The sequence below is a fragment of the Phoenix dactylifera genome, chromosome 1 (genome assembly GCF_051530095.1).
Source record: "Phoenix dactylifera cultivar Ajwa chromosome 1, Ajwa_hap1_PhDact_Kaust_v1.1, whole genome shotgun sequence".
Lineage (NCBI taxonomy): Eukaryota > Viridiplantae > Streptophyta > Magnoliopsida > Arecales > Arecaceae > Phoenix > Phoenix dactylifera.
This window is the reverse complement of record NC_143190.1, coordinates 18,490,943-18,498,805: the sequence shown is the minus strand read 5'-3', so window position 1 is coordinate 18,498,805 and position 7,863 is coordinate 18,490,943.

The following is a 7,863-nucleotide window of genomic DNA, read 5'->3' as shown; positions in this document are numbered from 1 at the left end:
TAACGGCAGCAGAAATTCAGGAGAGTCTTTGGTCCCAGCTGAGGACAAGGCTCCTGGCCCAGATGGTTTTCCTCCAATTTTCTTCAGACGATATTGGCACATAGTCAGGGTAGATGTGACCGAGGCTATCTTACAGTGCTTCAGTTCAGCTAGGATGGCTTGTGAGTGGAAAAAAACTTTCATTACTCTTATTCCTAAGAGGCAGGACGCTATGGAGCCATATCACTACCGACCGATCAACCTGTGCACCACTCTCTACAAGATCATTGCTAAGATCCTAGTGAGGAGAGTCAGAGGTATACTAGCTGAGCTGATTAGCCCTGAGCAGGGAGCCTTCATTGGGGGGCGGAGTATTTCTGATAATGTACTGATAGCACAGAAGTTCATGTGTGATCTTAGACATGCTTCGGACAGGAGGGGGCTGATGGGCATCAAACTGGACATGAAGAGAGCATATAATAGAATGAATTGAAATTTCTTGATATGATCTATGGAGATTTTTGGGTTCCATCATCAATGGATCAGATGGGTGGTGTGCTGCATTCAGGCACCCTCCTTTGCTATTCTGGTGAACGGCATGACTACGCGATTTTTTGAGTCCTTAGTGGGCCTGCGACAAGGATGCCTATTGTCACCTCTACTTTCATCCTTGCCTCGGACGTCCTATCCAGAGCTCTATGTAGTGCCGCTGAGGCACAGGTGGTGGAACCCTATAGGCCGATGGCAAGTACTTTCCAGATCTCTCATTTATTATTTGCTGATGATTGCCTCCTAATGGCAAGGGCGAGTAGGGAGTCGGCACAGGCTCTTCACAGGATCGTTGAGGAGTATTGCAGGGATTCTGGGAAGCAGGTCAATTTGGCCAAGTCGGCAGTCTGCTTCAGCTCGAGGACTGATCCACAACTGAGAGGTGCCATTTTGGATATACTAGGGATTGGTGAGCAAGAGGTCACTCTGCGGTATCTCGGGGTTCCCATCATCGGTCGGCGACTACACATGGGGGATTGCTCGGAGTTGGAGCTGAGTTTCCGACAGAGGCTAGAGGAGTGGCAGGCGAGCACCCTATCCATGATGGGCAGGATTATCTTGGTCAGGTCAGTGCTAAGCTCCATACCCATATACTTACTTTCAAACACCATGGTTCCTATTGCCTTGTTAAAGTCACTGGAATAATTGATTTGGAGCTTTGTATGGGGTGGTCGAGCACATGGAGGAGGCACTCATTTGCTCGCCTGGGAGGTTCTTTGTCAGCTAACAAGCAGTGGGGGATTGGGTATACATTCCCTCACCAGAAGGCACTGGTGACCAGGCATGTGGCCAGATGTCTCTTGGAGCCAGATGGACTGTGGAGTAGATTGATGAGAGCCAAGTATGGGCGGCGGATTGAGAGAGATGTCTTCAGACCTGGGCGGTAGTGCTCCTACATCTGGCGAGAGATGTATGCACGGGATCCATTAGTGCACCCCCGGATTTGCTAGGCAGTGGTAGATGGCCGCTGCATTGATGTTGTAGAGGACAGATGGCTGACGGGACTGCCTTTGTCTAGATGGCCGACCTTTTTCGACCCAGTTGCACTAGATGGGATCAGTGTGAGTGATCTCTTCACCTCGGGCGAGAGTAGATGGGATGAGGAACGGGTTCGCAGGCTTTTCGGTGATGCTTTGGCTGAGAAGGTAATGGCTACCCCCCTACTGGGGATGGTTGATAGGAGGATATGGAGCTTGACAGAACGGGCGAGAGCCACAGCTAGTGATCTCCAGGCTATAGTGAACTCGGGGTCAACCCGCCGGCTAGAGGGGCGGTGGATTTGGAGGCTACCGGTACATCCGCGAGTGGCCCTCTTCCTATGGAAGGTGGCGTGGGACATTCTATCGACCAGAAGGACTCTAGCTAGGAGAGGGGTTCAAATTCTGGCTGATTGTGAGGAATGCTCGGGGGAGGAGGAGACTATCAATCATGCCTTGTTCACTTGTTCGCAGGCACTTCAGGTATAGGGCCTGGCTACTTCCCACCGTTGGACTTTCATCTCCACAGACGCATTCTTGAGCGAGTTGAGGGACTTAGGTCGGAGACCTGGTGGAGCAGAGAGAGGAATGGTATGGGCTTATATGGCATACCACATCTAGCTGGACATAAATACGTGGATTTTCGATGGCAGAAGATTTTATCCGAGATCAGTGGTAGACAGAACTTTTGCACATGCAACTGAGCTAGCGAGCGCTGCGGTAGAATTTCCACCTGGAGAGGATAGAGACATCTGGGGCTCCCCCTTAGCTCTTGTAGCGCCTAGACATGTCATGGTACCCATGGTATCCTAGGATCCCCCACTCCCTAGTTTTCTCAAGGTAAACTTGTTAGAAGTATGCCCTAGAAGCCAACGTGGCTGACGCATATTTATAATCTGGAACATAAATTTATAATTTGACACTTATTAATAAATAAGATTGGGCAATTTATTTTTCATTCATGTTTATATGTGTCCATGAATCGTTCAAGAAATTAATAGATGATGACACATAATTTCAAGAAGTTGAGAATTTGAGGCATGTGTCATTAGGGATTAATTTCTAAATGCTCCTGATCGATGGATCCATCACGAGGGACGATGATCGATCCACTGAGATTAGTGCACAGATCACTTAGTCAGATGGACGAGTCTCGAGTCCACGGTGTAGAGACACTGGAGTGATTATGCAAGTACTTGTTAGAGAACAAGGTACTAAGCGTGACCAAAGATAGTAGTCACATGGATGTCTATCCACTCGTCAGTGACTACTTATGCTGCAGTTGTATGACTGGTCCTTTGACCTGCGATGCCTCAGCTATTCACTGTGAGGTTGCTGTAATTTGACGAGCATGTGAACTTGGGCCCTAGTCATTCGGGTCCCTGTAGTGCGAATTGGCTGCAGTAGGTTCATTTTGGAATAGTGTTGCATCTAGATGGGATCTATTGACCTTGATAGATTAGGAGTGATCCTATGTGATTTATGAGACTGAGTTCGATAAATTTCTGGCTAGGTATTTTGGAAAAAGAGTTTTTCATATCTCGAACTGGAAGTCGTATAAATTTGACATATGACAGACGATGGGGTTTGACTAGATATCCATAACCTCCGTCATGTCGGGATCCATGATAGAGGGACTGTATCATATGCTAACTGCACCAAGAGATTCAGATATTCCATTCTGCTGGGTTGCCACCACATACTGCTAGGTGTCACTAGTGGATTATGAGACTCGAAGGCATTCACTTGGTGATCAGTGAACCCTAAGTGTAGAATTGAAATCGTTTCAGTCCACCGAAAGGAGTTTCAATGATATTGAGATGGAGATCTCAATATTTCTCACTACCAGTCAGAATAGAACCTACGGAGTGACACACATAGAGGATTTAATTAGTCAGACTATCATAATTGTGATTTGAAATCATAATAGAAATCAATCATCAATATGATTGGTGATTGAATAAACCCACTAGTGTTAGTGAGTTAGTGGAAGAGGAATTAAGTGGAATTGATTGCAATTGGATTGCAATTGGATTACAATTGGGCTGATTTAATGAGCCAAATCAAATTGGGTTCGATCCAAATTGATTTGGGTTCATGATTGGGTCAATTTGATTAAACCAAGATTTGTGCGGATTTTAAAGACCACATGTCATCATAGGATGAATATGACTTAAGTCATATTCACACTATGCGGACTTTAAAGTCCACATGGCGTCGTAGGATGAATGCTCCCAAATCAATTAATTCTCCTAATGAGATTAGGAATTCTAATGTGATTATAAAATTAATCAATTGATTAAATAGACACATGTCATGCATCTATGAGCACAAGGATTGGACACTTGGCATTAATCTAAGGGTGGGTTATAGTCCCATACTCCTAATAAGATTAGGAGGAGCCCTAAACCCAATCTATAAAAGGGTAGCAAGGAAGAAGTTATGAATTAATTCTCTCCTCTTTCTCTCCATGCCTCCTCCTCTTTCTTCTTCCTTCTCCACGGCAGCAAGGGGTCTTCATCCTCCTCTTCTTCCACGGTAGTAAGGCAAGAAAGATCCACGTGCAAGGTTCCTCCTTCCTCTTCCTCCATCGCGAGCAAGGTTGAAGAAGAAATGGTTCTTCTTTAAGGAGGTATGTTGCAGATTTTTATCTTCTAATCTATATAATAGTCATGAGAGGTCTTTGCAAGAAGCTAGCACTCCGGTAAGACCCTATCTCAGATGACTAGATCCCCATGTGAATACCTGTAGAGGCCAGACAATTGTGTGGCTCAAACAGGAGCCTAGATAGATCATCAAGCTGCGGTGTTCTTCACCTACAGAATTTTTGAAGATGAGATCTTCAAATTAATTTCTTCTGATTTTAGTTTCAATTTTATGAATCTTAATCAACCTTCCTCAGATCCTAATCTTTCCTCCCTAATGAATTCAAAGATCTTCTGGATTTGGATCGAAAATTTTTTTTGAATTCTATGATCCGAGGCGCGTTCATGCGATGAACAACGTTCCGTTCGAATTTCGCTGCGAACGTTGTATCGAACGGGGCGTAACTTAGCAGTGGTACCAGAGCCATGGTTCTAGGACCTAAGGATTGATTACCACATTTTTAATCTAATTTTTAAAGGAATTATGCTTGCTGGATTTTCTGCGTGCTGAAATTTCAGGTTGCTGAAATTTTCAGCATGCAGATTTTTATTTGCTATGATCTTGCAAATTATTTTAGAATTGCAATTAGATTACATTATTTTAAATCAAGTAATGCATGATCTGAAATACAGAGAATAGCATAATAGGTTTAAAATTTCAGATCTAAAAATATACATGAGATGCATATGGTAATCATAATGTTCATACTTGTTTAAGGTTATGTTTAAAATAATGTATGCATGAGATGTATGTATTAGTTAAAAAAAAATTTATTTGCATGAGATGTAAATAAAATCCTTAAACAATAGGACATTTACATAAGATGTAAACTGAAACAATTATGTCATTTACATAAGATGTAATCACATAATATATGAAAGGGTTCCATGATTACATAGGATGTAAACCTGAACCAATGTGATATTTACATAAGATGTAAATCGAATGACATATGGTATGGGGTAGATGGTTATATTAGATGTAAATCCCAAGAGACCTAAAATCTTCCTAAATCAATCGAGAGTGAATGATATATTGAGCTAGCCATATTTGATTAATTGATCTAATTGGTATCTATGCAAGCTCAAAGGTGGTTACTTAATTAGGACCTTACTCTCTGAGTAAGGAGAGCCTCCCACCTGCTTACCTGGCCAATTGATCGATTACCTCCTATGAAAAGCTCAAAGTTGGAATTACTAAGATCTGATTACCTAATATTAAGTCGATTGGTCTTCCACCATAGTAGAGTTGCTAAGATCTTTCCGGCGTTGATTAGTCTCGGCTGGATACAGTAAGCTAGTTGCATCGGAAAATTGGACCTCTCTATTAACATGAGATGTTGTGGGGTAAAGGTGGGGTTGGGCTCCAATAACTGTTAGGTGAGGACTCAATCACAGATTTATTTTCGCGGGATATACGGTGGGTCTGACTTAACCAAAGAACGGGTCCAATAACTGTTAGGTGAGGTCCTTATGACTTGGAGACCAGGTTAGCTCAATATGCTTACGAAGCATTGTACAAGAGTTGTACACTCATCGTCTATGTGTCTCCAATAACTGTTAGGTGAGGTGACATGTAGATTGGTGGGACCGCAGCACCCCATTCGAAATCCTAAGTCGCAGGTTTTCGTATCTTTACCAGAGGAGTGTGAGAGATCCAAAAAATAGTGGGAGGATTTGATCCAATTTTGTTTTAAAAGTTTCTAGAACAAATTAATGTCAAATATAAATTTCTAATTAGAATCTTTACTCTCTGCAGATGTCAATGGCTTCCAACCCGATAGTTCGAATTCTAGATAACAATAGGTTGACCGGACCAAACTATAAAGATTGGCTCCGTAACTTAAAGATTGTCTTGAGTTGTGAAAAGATAGCTTATGTTCTTGACCATGAACTCCCGGTGTTACCAACCCATGCAACCAATGAGCAGCGTGAGACGCATGCAAAATGGTTGGATGATGACAATAAGATTAGGTGCTACATTTTGGCATCATGTCCAACGAATTGCAATGCCAGCATGAGAGCATGAAGACTGCTAAGGACATACTTGATCACCTACAAGAGTTGTATGGTGAACAGAGTCGCGCAGCAAGGTTTGAAGTATCCAAGCGGCTCTCCAAAGCCAAGATGCGTGATGGGCAGTCCGTCTATGAACATGGTTTGACCATGATCAAGGATCTTGAGGAGCTTGAGAAGCTTGGCATGACCATGCACAAGAATTTGCAAACGGATTTGATCCTACAATCGTTGCCATCTTCATATGGGCAGTTTATTGTAAACTACCATATGAATAAAATTGAATACACCAAACTTGAATTGTTGAATATGTTGGTAACAACTGAGGGAGCCTTGAAAGGTTCAAGGGGCACAGTTCTCGCTGCTGAGCTAGCTTCTCCTTTCAAAAGAAAGTCTACTGGGAAGAAGAAGAAGCCTGCGAAGAAGCAGAAGACCGAGAAAAATCCGAAGAAGGAAGTTCCTAAGAAGAAGGCCGAACCCAAAGAAAAATATTTCCATTGCAATGAAGATGGCCATTGGAAGAGGAACTGTCCTATCTACATGGGAAACATAAAGAGTAAGAAGGGTGACACGCCTTCTGAAGGTATGTCTAATATGCTCATTATTGAAACTAATCTAACGGTTTCTTCTATTTTCAGTTGGATTATAGACTCTGGTTCTAGTGTTCACTTGTGCACTACCATGCAGGGTCTAAATAAAAGTAGAAGGCTTACGAAAGGTACGGTAACCCTAAGGGTTGGCAATGGAGTAAGAGTTGCTGTTGTTGCTGTGGGCACATTCCCTTTGCATTTACCGTCAGGATTTAGTTTGATACTTAGAGATTGTTATTTTATACCTAGTGCTAGCAGAAATCTGATTTCTGTATCTTGTCTAGCACAGGAACATTATGAATTCAATTTCAATAAAGACTACATTTCTATTTATTTGCGAAATAAACTGTTTGGACGTGGTTTTATGATTGACAGTCTCTATCACTTATATATGGATGTATCTGTAAATGTATCTGAGCGTACAGTGAGTACTATAGGATCTAAAAGATCTAGAGATGAGATAAATCAAAAGTATTTATGGCACCCCAGACTTGGTCATATAGGAGAAGACAGAATTAACAAATTGGAGAAACATGAACTTTTGAGTTCATTGACTTCTGAGTTATATCTGATTTGTGAATCCTGCCTTCAAGAAAAAATGGCCAAAGTACCCTTTGTAGGACACGAGGAGAGGTCCACTGAAATACTTGCCCTAGTACACACTGATGTGTGTGGCCCATTCGATGTGCAGGCTAGGGATCAATTTTTCTACTTTATTACTTTTACCGATGATTTCTCACGGTATGGTTATGTCTATTTTATGAGACAAAAATCTGAAGCATTTGAAAGGTTCAAAGAATTCAGATTTGAAGTAGAAAAACAGACAGGAAAACTCATTAAGGTTCTTCGATCAGATCGAGGAGGAGAATACCTTAGTGGAGAGTTTCGCGATTATCTCAAACAAAATGGTATAGTTTCACAATGGACACCTCCTGGAACACCTCAACTCAACGGAGTGTCAGAAAGGAGGAATCAGACTGTTGCCCAGATAGACAACCCAAGAGGGGGGGTGAATTGGGTTTTAAAATAATTTTGCAATTAAAACGTTGTGGATGACTAATTAATGCTTTACCAAGATGATTAATTAATTGCTATGTGCTGTGAATG